Below are 12995 nucleotides of genomic sequence, written 5' to 3' on the forward strand. Positions count from 1 at the left end.
ACAGTTTAACGTCCGAGCCACTCGCGCGCCCAAGCCAGATTTCTGGAGGTCGGGTCCTGTCCTGGGGGCAAACTCAACTAGGTAACCAGCCAGACCGGCCTGCTCACACCGAGGCCAGAGCCTCCCCGACGAAGCCCACACGCCCCTCGGTTTATTTTTGTTACCATAATGCTTCTCAGTAGGCTTATTTTCGTTCCAACAGTTCCCGGTTTTGAATCTCCAAGTCACACCTGGGTAGAAATGCTGTCGTCAGCTGTCCACAGCGGCTGAGGTTCTCTGCCTGCCTTCCCCCTGAAACTTGAGGGCAGTGAGACTTTTGACACGGGAGTCAGCCCACCCCCTTGTCAATGAAATTCTTATCTCAGGAAAACAGGAAGGATGCCTGCCTGCCTCCCGGCCCCCAGCCCCCAGCCCTGGGGAGAACTGTGAAATAAATGCCTGGCAACTGGCAGAGACTGGGAAAGTGGAAAGGAAGTGGGGGTCCCAACGTTTGAGCCCCCAGAGGGGTGACCAACATCTGGTCCTGTGCGTCCTCAGTTTACCCTAACTCGAGTTGACGGCACCCAATGTCCCACCCAATGTCCCCTGTGCAGACTTCCTGCCCCATGTAAACGAGGGGCAGGAACAGCTCCTCAGACCCAAATATTTCTCTGCACAAAGGCAAAGATTGTCCCTGCCTCCTGAGAAGGAAGCCCTGGCTTGGGTTATTTCAGGGGTTAATCCGCATTGAAAGAGGGTTAAGCAGAGATTTGAATATTGTGGAGGCTCCTGCTGGAGAACCGCCTTGGGAACCCACATTCAGACCAGCCTCGGTATGTTTTGCTGAGTGAGATAAGAATTGGAAACTTCATGCCGGGGCATGTGCTAAAGGAAGGGAAAAAAGTTAAAAGGGGAGGGGATGGAACAAGGCAGCTAAAAACAGCCCACTCGTGGCAACCAAATCTAAACACCAAAACATTGCAGGGAGCCAAAAAAAAAAAAGTCTGGAGATATTTAAAGATTTTAGCAGTTTCTTAGTCTAGGGAACAGTTTCTTCCCGCTCCTTCCCCCACCCCCATTGCTCTTCTTTGAACCCTAAGATTGTGTTTGCTCACAGGGCCCTAGAGGGGCAAATTAAACCCAGGTTAAAATCACTCGGGCACTAGCCTTGTCTTTGTGGCTCAGCCCACTTCACTTCAGAAGGAGTGTAGGGTAGATTCTCTTTTCTATTCTGCATCCCAAAGCCCACACTTAAAATCAGTCTGAGGAGTGAGGATCACTAACTTCAGAATCAACAAAATGGACCTCCTCAGGAAATTCAGGGAAGCATTGTATATGGGCTCTGCCGAAGTGTGAAAAGTGACTGTGTCACCCTGGATAAGTCATTTCGCTTTCTGGGCTTAAGTTTCCTTAGCCAAAATAAAGCACTAATTTTACCTAACACAGAAGTTTGTCTGAAGGATCAGTGAGAATGGAGGACACAGCCAGTCCCTCATTAGTGGTGTCATTAATTGTGAATCAAGGAGGGCTTTTAGGGATACCCCTGGGTTTCTCCCAGAGCCCATTCTGTCCCTTAGTCTGTGACAATTGAGGAGGAAGTCGAGCTATACCCAGAGAATGACCATCTGGGGATCGGCAATAAGACTCCATGCAGGAAACAATGAGAGTGAGCCCGTTCTCCACCCTCAGCAATTCCAGCGCAGGTCGGGGCTCTCCCCCATGCACGCTGGGCCAGAGGCCTGTACAGTGTGCCAGAAGCTGGGAGCGGGGGATAGGGGTTCTGGTCTGCTTGTGCCTTTGGTGTTTTTTCCCAAGGCATTACCCCTCTGAAGTGAGGAGCCCTGGGTCTCCAATGAAGACCTTCTGCCAGAGTCACCCCGTACGTAAGCCCCTGGCAACCTCTCCTAAGAGAGTTGGAGGGAGAGGAGAGGATGGGCATTGAATTGCACAAGGACAGACCCATTTCCATAATCTCTTTTCCTCCCAAAACTAGAGTGGAGAAATATTGTCCAACTTTACTCTCAAACACAGCCTTGGTCCCGACATGTCCACATCTCTCTCAACATTTCAAAACAATTTTACCAGTGGACTTTGGAACCTATTTGAGAATAGAGTGGAAGAGGGCACCCCAGGCAGGGACCGCATCTTTGAAACCTTCCGTGTGCTCCATTTTCAACACACCTAGACATCCACCTTGGATCAGAGGATCAAAACCCAGGTAGCAGCTACTCCTAGTTAAGAGTGAGGATCCTGGAGCTCCAGGTACTGAGGACGAAGTTGCAGCAGGGAGAAGATTAGCAGGACTCAGGAGACCTGGGACCCACTGGGAGGTTTCCCTTCAGCCACCTGAGTGGCTTACGTAAATCCCACGCACTTCACCTGTGTTCCGGTCTATAAAATAGAACTATTTAGTACTGACTCCACCCAAAGGACTGTAAGAATCAGTGAGATAACAGATGTGAAAGTGATCTGAAAATCACTTTAAAAATCCTTTCAGAGGAACTTTTCTTGGTGTGTGTAACCATTGTGAAAGTTTGGGAGATGGGTAAGAGAAAAAACATTACCCATAATCTCAACACTATTAGCATTTTGGTGAGTTCCCTCCAGCCTCTCTTCTCCTACATACAATTTTATTTTTTTAAATCAAGTATTTTATTTTTTAAATCACAGTTTTATTTCTCAAATCACAGTTATGATTTGAGATTTCATGCAACTTCGGAATTTGCTCTCTTGCTTATTATTCTGAATTGGATGGGGTCTCAATTACCATCATTATTCTTCTCAAAAATACTTTGTTGTTCTATTTCGAGATGTAGCGCACATACAAATGACTATAGAGAACACGTACCTGCACTTTAATACTAAAACAAACACTGAGAGCCCATCACCCAAGTCCAGAGGTAACCACCTTCCCGATTACCAGGATTTTAAGTGGCCAGTGGAGGGGGTATGATTTACTCAGTCCTTCCTCTACTTTTAGCATTTAGGTGTCACTGATGTTTTGCTGGAGTGTCATATAAATTTAAATCTTCATTACAAAGAAGGGGGCATCAAATTTTGTCACCTTGGTGCTTAGAGGGGTCTAGAGAGCGGGTCTTGGCCTCTGTCTTTGAGGGCTACGCAGGGCGCAATGGAAGATGGACGGTCCCAGTGATCGCGACTACCTGCGCCTTTTCCTCGTTTCCTACCATCCAAACAAAAATATCCCGCAGGCACTCCCCCCCCAAAGCATCGCCTTACCCTTCCCCTCTCCACTCCCCGCCCCCTCGTTTTCTCTTCATCCACCTTAGAACAGAAGATCCAGGCGGGGCGCGGTGGGCAGCACCCGGGCAGCAGAGCTGGCACGAAGCAGACCGTGCCTTCAGCAACAGGCCTGCTGGCGCCCAGGTGGGGCCTTGGCTCAGGAATTGCTGCGCCAGCTCCGGGGCGTGGGGGGCGTGGGGGGCACCGGATAGGCAGTCACCAGAGCAGGTTCCTGACGCCTGGCGGTGCTGATGCTCTGAACTACGCGATACCAGACCTGAAAGGATCCTGGAAGTCATCGGCCGCCATCTAACTGCGTGTTAGCATGCGCAGGGTACACCAGTGTATACCAGGAGGTAGACCGGACTTGCTGGAGTGCCGGTCTTAATTGATTAGTGCTTTGAATATTGCTTTATATTAAGCAACGATGGGTATGTCACACAATAATTTTTTTAAAGGAACAAGATATCAAATAAATTTTGTGCTTGCGATAGGCTACCGGAATTTATGCTCCCGGGGAGAACTGTTGCCTGTCTTCCGCCTCCAAGAGTGGTACTCCCTGTGTCCAGACAGTGGGCTACGCCCTTTCCGTGTAGTTAATGCCTTAATCCTCATAACGACTCCACAAGGTAAACACTGTGAACTTCTCCGTGTTATAGATGAGGAAGCTGAGGCACAGAGAAGGGAGGTAATTGCTAGAAGTACACAGCTGGCCGGTGGCAGAGCAGTCGCCAAGCCCAGGCAGTCTGGTCCCCGAGTCTGGGTCTCAGCCACAACACCCACTGCCTCTCTGCAAGTGCTCATGGGAAAATCTGAGATGCTTCGACATGGCTCAGTGTCCTCATTTGTTGGGTGGGGATAGTGAGCTCAGAGGGAAAATGGCTCTCTGTGGTCTCCGAATCATAAATTCTTACACCGAGAGGAACCTTAGCAGCCAGATTTTTCAGCTCCCATTTTGCCCTCTGCCCCAGGAGATGCTCCTTTTGGCAAGGTTGGGGCCAAGGTGAAGAACAGGTGACCGGAAGAGGGACAGCATCCCAGGGGCTGGTGTCTGGCCACGTACAGCGTCGCTGGAGCTGAAAAGGTGAGTGGTGGAGGGGCAGGGACCAGGGATGGGGGAAAGAACCTTGGACCTGCACTCAGATACAACTGAGCTCAAATCCCCAGGCTGCCGGCTCCGGATTTGGCTTTGGCTGAGTGCTGAAACCTCAGTTTCTCCTGTAAATTGAAAGTATCTATCTTACGAAGTGATATTGAGGATTAAAGAATGCACCCTCAAGTTCCGAATAGGAGGTAGTCAATAAATGTTACCATTCTCTTTCTTCATGGCTTACCCTTGTCGCTAGCAAGTCATGAAGAACCCTCATACATCAGAACTGCCTGGAACCCAGTGGTAAGCTCTGTCTCTCAGGCTGACTGACTGATTTTAAAACAAATTTTGAAAAATCAATGTGAAGCCAGGTCATACTTAGTAGTTACTATTTACTGAGCACATACTACATGCCAGAAACCATGCTGAGCACTTCTAAAAATACCCAATATCTCATTTCATTCTTATAATAACCCTATGAGGTGGGTATTATTATTTCAGGTTCACAGGTGAGTAAACTAAAGCTCAGAAAGGCTAAGAAAATTGCTCATAGTCACTTGATTGAAACCCAGGTCTGGCTTACTTCAAAACTTCTATTAAGTTGTACTGTCCCCCAAAGCCTAGAGAGCTTTATATGTGTTTATTTCTTTTTAGCCTTGCCCCCCTCAATCCCTGTTGAAAATGGGCACCTCGGCTTTCCCAAGGTCTGGTGGAATGCACAGAACCTTCTAGAGTTGACCTTACCAGATAATTCATACTCTCGAAGTCCCAGAAGATTCCCACTTGAAAAATTCCAGATCCCTGCGCCCTCTGCAATGTTATCCCATCTGCCAAATTTGCAATTATTCCAGAATTTGCTTTAACCACAAACATGAGCCCTGCTATTGACTGAGTAAACTGAGTAGGGCTTTTTGGATGTTTGTACTGTTTCCCAAAATATGATGAACTGGAATCATCTGATGATGAGCTTGTACTTGAAACTGGAGTGGCTGAGGGTGTAGTGAGTCACTGTGAGTTTATACCTGTCAGTCAATTCTTCATACTGTTCCTATCGCCAGATCCTGATCTCAGCAGCATGTTTAGCCATCTGGGTCCTTACAAGGGCAATCTAAGAACACCCCTTGCCCTTGAGGACTTTAGGTAGAAAAGTAACATGCATGAAACACTGTCCAGCACATAGCAGGTGTTCGCTAACCATATATTTATTTACTCAGCAAACATTTAATGAGCACCTACTATGAGCTAGGTACCACGTCAGGGGCTGCAGGTACACAGTGATGCTTCCCTGTCCTGCAGGTGCTCACCACTCATGGAGAGACCGACTTTGACGACAGATAGTTACAGGCTTATATAATAAAAGCTAAAGTGGGGTAGGAAGGCTCTGCCCAGGATTGCTGGCAAAGGCTGATGAACAAAGTGACTTCTGAGCTGGAGGTTGAAAGCTGAGCATTTTCTGGAAAGGAGAGGAGGGAAGGCATTCCAGGCACAGAGAGAGGCAAATGCAGAGGCTGTGGGTGCCAGGAAGAGAGGGGCTGTGCCCTGGTATTCTCTATTTTATTCCCAGCTCCTTGCACCATTCCAGGTATATGCTAGGTCCATAGTAAATGTGCAGGCAATGAGTAAAATATAGAATTGTGAAAACCTATAGCAGATTTGCGGAACAGTGAGGCAGCTGCTGAGCAGGAGTATGTGTGGAGGGGAGTATGTGTGGAGGGGAGGGGAGGTAATGGAATAAAGGGGAGGGGAAGTTAGGGAGTCAACAGTAGTGGCCAGGAGGGTGGAGCGGGGATAGGGAACAGACTGCCATAGGCCTTAAAGGTTGGAGTAATCAGGCACAAAGGGAAGAGGTGGGTCACAAGGTCTTGGCCAGCAGATGGACACGTGGATGTTTAGGGAGGTTGCTGGTGCGGGACCGAGGGTGGACTGCATGGGAGAGGAGGACGTCGGCAGAGGCACCGGGAAGCTGCCACACTGGTCCGGGGAGGCGATCAAAGGCCAGATGAACTGAGAAGATGGTGGTCCAGCCTCATATGTCATTCAGTCTAAACAAAAATGACCCTCAAAACAATGCTCTGATGCATGGAAAGTAAAATAACTTTTCCCCTAGATTTTGTCATTGCAAAACTCAAGATTCCATCATTACAGCTGAGCTTCTCTCATTTTGGGGGGAGTGGGGGTGGGGATGCTGTGCCCACTTTGCCAGTGAGGGAAGTAAGTACCATCAGTTGCTGGTACCATCAGACCCTGGGAGGGAGGCAGTGCTGCCGGCCCTGAGGAGCGGGCGACGGGGTGAACAGGGAGGGGCGATTTGGGGAAAGTTCCAGGCGGCCACCTTTAAATTTTGGCGGGAGCTTGGTGTCAGGACAGACATAGAGGGTAAGGGTCCTCTATCTCTCAAGGTGTTACAGAGCGGAGTTGGGAGCAGAGTGGGGTGGGGGCTAATTGGTCTGATAGGGAGCAGGGGCTGGAACAGGCTAATGGGTTCATGTGGGGACAAACACAGTGCTTAGCAGTGGGGTGTCAAAGAGGAGAGTGGCCTCTGGGCATCAGCATGTTGGTAACATCAAAGTAACAGAAAGACTCAGAAGCGAGAAGGCAGAGAAGGAGGAAGGGTAGCCAGGCTGGTCCCTAGGACTCAATGCAGTCTGTTCTAGATCATTGGAAACTTACTGTTAATAACCAAGTGCCACCTAAATCTGTCCCGGCCGGTGCCCAGCTCTCACCTGTGATTTGCCTCGGCGGGCTTTTGACACCCATATTGACCCTAACTCAACCATAGGAAAACAACTCAATGTAAAAGTACGGTCCAAAAACATTAACAGACATCTTGCCGCAGCAGATATACACATGGCGTATAAGCCTGTGAAAAGATGCTCCACACCACGTGGCATCACAGAAATGCAAATCAGAACGTCAGTGAGGCACAACTACACACCTGACAGAACAGCCAGAACCCAGAACGCGGACACCACCCAGTGCTGGGAGGACGAGGAACAGCAGGAGCCCTCATTCATTGCTGCTGGGAAAGCGAAAACGGTGCAGCCACCTTGCAAGATAGTTTGGCGGCTGCTTTAAAAACTAAGCACACTGTTGCCATACAATCCAGCAAGCACGCCCCTTGGTATTTACGTAAAGGAATTAAAAACATGTCCGCACAAAATCCTGCACACGTTTATTTATAGCAGGAAGTAATCAAGGTGTCCTTCAGTAGATGAGTGGATAGATTAACTGTGGTACATTCAGACAATGGACTATTATTCAGTGCTAAAAAGAAATGGGCTATGAAGCCATGAAAAGGCATGGAGGATACTTAAATGCGTATCAGTAAGTGAAAGGAGCCAATCCGAAAAGGCTACATATTGTATCTTCCTCTGAATTCTGCTGTGAACCTAACACTGTTCTTTACAAAAGTTAGTCTTAATAAGAAATAACAGTGTTGATCTCGGGTAGCTTGCTGATAAAGTGGTTGATGACCGCTGGAATAGCCACCAAGGACTCGGAGAAGGCAGTGACCCTCACCCAGGCATCCTGGACAACTGACCAAGGACACGAGAGTCTCTTTTTTTCATGCCACTATTTAAAAAGATGTCAGCAGAGAATTTGTAACTTAGGGCATGCTGTGGGGATAACTTTAAAAAGCAAGACACATGTATTGTAAATGCAGAACAATCACAACTCAGTAAAAACCCATAAATAAACAAATACGAAACAGAAAAATTGCCATAAAATATTCGAAGTGTTTCAGTCTGGATGGCAGAAATATGGATGGGTGATATTTTCTTCCTCTATTTATATTTCTGAATTTAATAGGGGTGGGTTAATTCTTAAAAGATGAAAATGTGCACTTTATATTAGAGTGGAGTTAGGACTAATATTATCTGATGCCTTTGAAAGGGGGTAGTTCCCGACTGTTTCTGGTCCTGCCACCGAGGCAGACTAAGGACTGAGATTCCATCCCAATCAAATCCTGGCTTATCTGTGTCAGGCACTTACGGAATGTCCGCCAAGAGCCCAGAACTGAGATAAGATGCAGGAAGGATAAAATAATTCCTAAGGTGGGAAATGGGATGGCCAATCCACCTCCAGTCAGCTCAGAGAATGTTTGTCCTGCTAAACCTAGCCTTGACTGACATCAGTGAAACAGAAAGAAAGCCAAAGTGGGTTCATCTAGAATTAAGAGCGGAAATGACATGAGCCTTGGGTTCACTTTCCTTCTTGCAGGGCTGATGATCTGGGGGGGGAGGGGAGGTTGTGTGTGTATGTGTGTGTATAACTTACTCCAGAATGGAACAAGTTACCCACAAACGGAAGCACCTCCATATTGTACATCTTGAAAGTCCTTACAGTTCTTCAGTTCTATGATTTCCAGCTCTGTCTACAGTCACTGATGATCGTGAAGATGCTGGGCATGGTGGAGTTGTTACACTTTCAGTGCCCTCTTTCTCTCAACATCACTCCCTGTGGAACAAGGTTTCCACAGAAAATACATGTACCTAGTCACACAAAAGCTAGTCATGGAGGTGGCCCCAGGTCATTTCTGTCCGTCTGGGACATGCTTGGCAGGGTGTCCTGTCACTTGCCTCGATGTCAGCACAGAGTCTTAGTCTCGGTTTCCCGACTGCAAAGTCCCCACAGCCACATGGGGCTGCCCTGAGGGATAAATTCATTTACTTATTCATCAAATAATTTATTGAGCACCTGTCCCATGCCCGGCATTGTTCAAGATGCTGGGAACACGAGAACGAACAAGGCAGACAAAGGCTTCACACCCAGTGCTTAGCAGATACCCAAACACAAATTTCTCCTCTCGTGTTTAATTTAAATTGAAACAAGGCTGTGATGGAAACCCAAAGAGATGCTCAATTCAGAAGAACCGGTATTAATGTCTTCAAAATATGGTGCAAAATATGGGCTGTTTCCAGCTCATCACCCGCATGCTGAAGGAAAGCCACCAATTTTTTTTTCTCTTTCATGTTGGCCTTGGAGAGGGAGAGGCTTGGTGAGTAGGGACTGTGTACTTTTCTTCTGACATGCAGAGCCTTAATTTTAACTTTCAAATTCCCCAGCATGGTTCTGCATTGGCTCCGTGACATATCCTGACACGTTGGACCAAAGAAAACACAAAATGAAAACGAAACAACGTTCCACCTGAGTCACCGTCTGTGTTTCTCTTTTATCACCAAAGCAATGAACTCCCACACAATTGAGGCTTGTTCTATTTCAGTTTTAAGACGTCATCTTTGTAATTAAAGCGCACTATTATTGCTATAAAGTAAACAATCAGAAAACAGGTTCTTAGAAACATCGCTCTGATTCATAAATATTTGGATGGTGAAGTCAGAGAGGTGGAATGTTAACTTCGCTCCATGCTGATAATAAAGATCAGGGGACGCTAATACCGCACAGTGAAAAGTTAGCCTCCGTCTGCTGTGGAAAAGTGAGGTGGGAAACGGGGCAGTTGTTTTGTAATCGTCATTTGGAATAATATAAGTTTAAAAATAAGTAATCCCTTCTAATGTTGTGACTCACTTGACTTTTATTTATTAATTCATTCAAAAAGTATTTACTGAGTGCCCGCCTCCTGGCGTGACACAACAGGTCCCTCTCGGTCCCAGTCTTTCCAACTCAGCTGGGGCCACGCCCCACTGGCACTTTAAACTCCAGCCACTTGAGGCGCTAGTGGTTTCAGTTTCTCTTGCAGCTTTCGCCTGGTTGCATGGTCTACACTGACCCCTCTACCTGGAATTTCCTCCTCCTCGCCCCCCGCCCCCCCAGCCCTCTCCATTTGGAAAACTGCTATTTTCTCCTTCAAAATTCACTTCCACAGTCACTTCTTCAAGTATATAATGTAATGTTAGTCGCACCCAGGATTAGCTATGCCATTTGTACTTTAAATGAAAGTGTGGATCATTGTCTGACCATTGTTAAGAATTTCAAGCTGGTGACAGCAGAGGATTAAACCAAGTGTGGGACCTTTTAAGAGCTAGACTGCACTGGTCACACCTTTTCTGTGTTCCCATAATTCTTAGTGGATATTGCTTCTTGGCTGTTCAGCATCTCTCCACCCTGACTCAGGTAACAGTTCCCATTTTCCTCTGGGAAAGCCATTGCCCTCATCTTCCTGGCCCTGGCCCAGTTGGAGCAAACCCGTGCCATGAGTCACGGTGATTAGTCCAGGAATGGGCTTGGGACCCAGTCAGAGCCAACCAACGGCTGGGGGCATCTGGCTGTGGCTGCTGGAGACCAGCTCTCTCTTGCTTCTCTGTGGGACTTGAACATGTAGGGCTGTGAGACAGAGGCTGCTGGGGTTGCCACATGGAGCTGGAGATTAGAGACAGAGGCACATTTACTGTGCGGTTTTTCGGTTATGTGAGTCCCTACTTTTGCTTACACAGCTCTGACCAGGTTTTCTGGCACTTGCAAGCAAGTGTCCAAGGGGAATCACATCTGTTTTTCTGTGTGTCCCCCGATGTTCTGTGAGGCCTTTGGTTTGCTCATCTTACTATCCCTAGTGCTTGGGATGGTATTAAAAACACCCCTCCATTCTTTTAAATAAATAAAATCATCGTCATAATAGATTGCAGAACAACAGTAGACAACCTCACCTCCATTACTGGAATTTTTGCTGTGAAATTTAACTACTATGTAAAATGAAGATGACTGTGAACCCCGGCCACCCTTCCATTCAGTTTGGAACATGCTAAGTCCAGGTGGCTGGGCAGTAGACCGATAGGCTAATTCAGTTCATGGGTGCTGGCAATACTCTCTTCTTTCTCCTGAGTGGGGGCCTGTGAGGGGCTTCGGGGTGGGGGGAAGCACATTCACACCCACTAGCTCCTGTGCACTCCACACAACCTTGAAATGGAATCAGGGCAGGGAGGGTTACTGCCACTTCACTGACCAGAAGCTGAGAAGAGGCCAAGCAGCTTTGTCGAGACCTAGAGCAATGCCCTGCAGTGGGATAGCTGCCCACTGTGGTGGCTAATCCACACTGGCGTGGGCTGCATGTGCAAAATACCCACCAGATTCGGAAGACTGAATACAAAAAAAGGAATGTAAAATAACACGTTAATTTTATACGAATTACATGTTGGAATGATATTTTGAATATCTTGGGTTAAATAGACTACATTTTAAAAATGAATTTCACTTGTTTCTGTTTATTTTTGTTAATGGGGTTACTAGAAAATTAAAAATTATATACGTATCTCAGATCCGTGGCTTATATTTTATGCTAATCGATAGCTGCTCTAGAGCGTAGCATTCTGGCTCGTGCAGTTTATCCCCAGCTCTCCTCCCTCCTGTCGCGTCTTGTCTGTCTTCCCCGCCCTCGTTCCTCTGCCCTTCCTCCCAAGTGAGGCCTGATGTGTAAGAGGTGGCCTGACTTTCGAAGTTTGTCACTTTTCAGTCTCTGCTAATATTTAAAGGCTACAAAAAAGGCACAGTTTCAACTCTGAACTTTGGAAAAATCATCAGGTTTTGTGGCTTTTTTGTTCATATTCTCTGAATATTTACTTTCAAAAAAATAACTTGTCTGTATTTAACTGTGAAAGGAGAACAACAAACCCAGGCTGGGAAGCTATAGTAAGACATATTCTAGTCCTTTCCAATCATTCGTTAGGTCCATGACGCAAGTGGGCTCCCTGGGAAGTGCCTGAGCCTCCTGGATCATTTCCCCAGGCCCATGTGCAGGGTCTGCTGGCCAGCTGCTCCTCAGCCCCACCCACCCCAAAAGTAAAGGAGATGGAATTCAACTCCAGGAAGCGGGCGAGACTAGACAGGAGGAAGACGTACTCTCTGTGAGAGCCTGGCCATCAAGGCAGGTGGGTGAGGATTCCTTTCAAGGAGATCCCTGTGGCTCTGAGTGGGTACCCACTGGTAGGCAACTGAAAGACTAACTGGAAGTAGGGAGCTATCCCGGTGAGACCTGAGAGCTTCAGAATCCTGGGAGTGGCTTTCAGCATTGCGGATTGAGCAGGGACAGTGGGAGCTGTGAGGATCTACAGGACAACTGAGGACAGTTCTAGGACTGAGCCTGGTGACTATACAAACATACACAGAGAGACAGACTCATGCTTAAGATCGCTCACAAAGACTTAAGAGCACTTACTGCAAGATGCCACACTGTCAATGGAGAGGTCAGGCGGGAGCCCGCCGGCCCATCTGAAGATCTCCGGAAGTGGGGCCAGCAGACTTCAAGAAGCACACTGCTCACCAAGGGAACTGAATTTTAGAACGCCCCCAAATCTGCCCATTAGTTTCCAGGGTATTTAGGGCCTAGTGGAAATGATGAAGTAATGCTATGAGGATGCAGTCAGCCCAATCCAGAATGGGGGAAATTCTGTGGGACAAGTGATTTTATTTTTTTTCCCAACAAATAAATAGCATGAAAAAACAAAGGAGAAGGAATTATCATAAAGGAGACTTAAGAGACATCAACTGAATGTAACACGCGGGCCTTGTTTGGCTCCCGATTCAGTCAAACTAACCGTACAATGACATTTAGGCAATTTTGGAGACACAAATGAAGACTGGCTAATCACATGGTGCGGTGAAATTACTGTTAATTTTGTTTGTCGTGAAAATTGTATTAAAAGTCTCTATCAGTCTCAAAAAATATGGAATTCTGAGACATGTGGCAGCATGGATGAACTTTGAACACAAAGTCCTCCCTGCCTCTGGA

General features: G+C 47.2%; 1 long non-coding RNA gene across 3 annotated transcripts in view; it reads left to right on the forward strand.

Annotated features, from left to right (window-relative positions):
- Window positions 1-12995, forward strand: part of LOC119063149 (uncharacterized) — an 88232-nt gene that overhangs the window by 5119 nt on the left and 70118 nt on the right. For 2 of the 3 annotated variants that reach the window (XR_005085103.2, XR_008390347.1), the window contains exons 2-3: window positions 4194-4306; window positions 9379-9461. This is a non-coding gene — a long non-coding RNA (uncharacterized LOC119063149). Of the gene's footprint in view, window positions 1-4193; window positions 4307-9378; window positions 9462-12995 lie in introns of those variants that run through there. The other variant, XR_005085104.2, reaches the window with a different exon arrangement.

The sequence above is a fragment of the Artibeus jamaicensis genome, unplaced genomic scaffold (assembly GCF_021234435.1).
Source record: "Artibeus jamaicensis isolate MK-2021 breed Jamaican fruit bat unplaced genomic scaffold, CSHL_Jam_final contig_2170, whole genome shotgun sequence".
Lineage (NCBI taxonomy): Eukaryota > Metazoa > Chordata > Mammalia > Chiroptera > Phyllostomidae > Artibeus > Artibeus jamaicensis.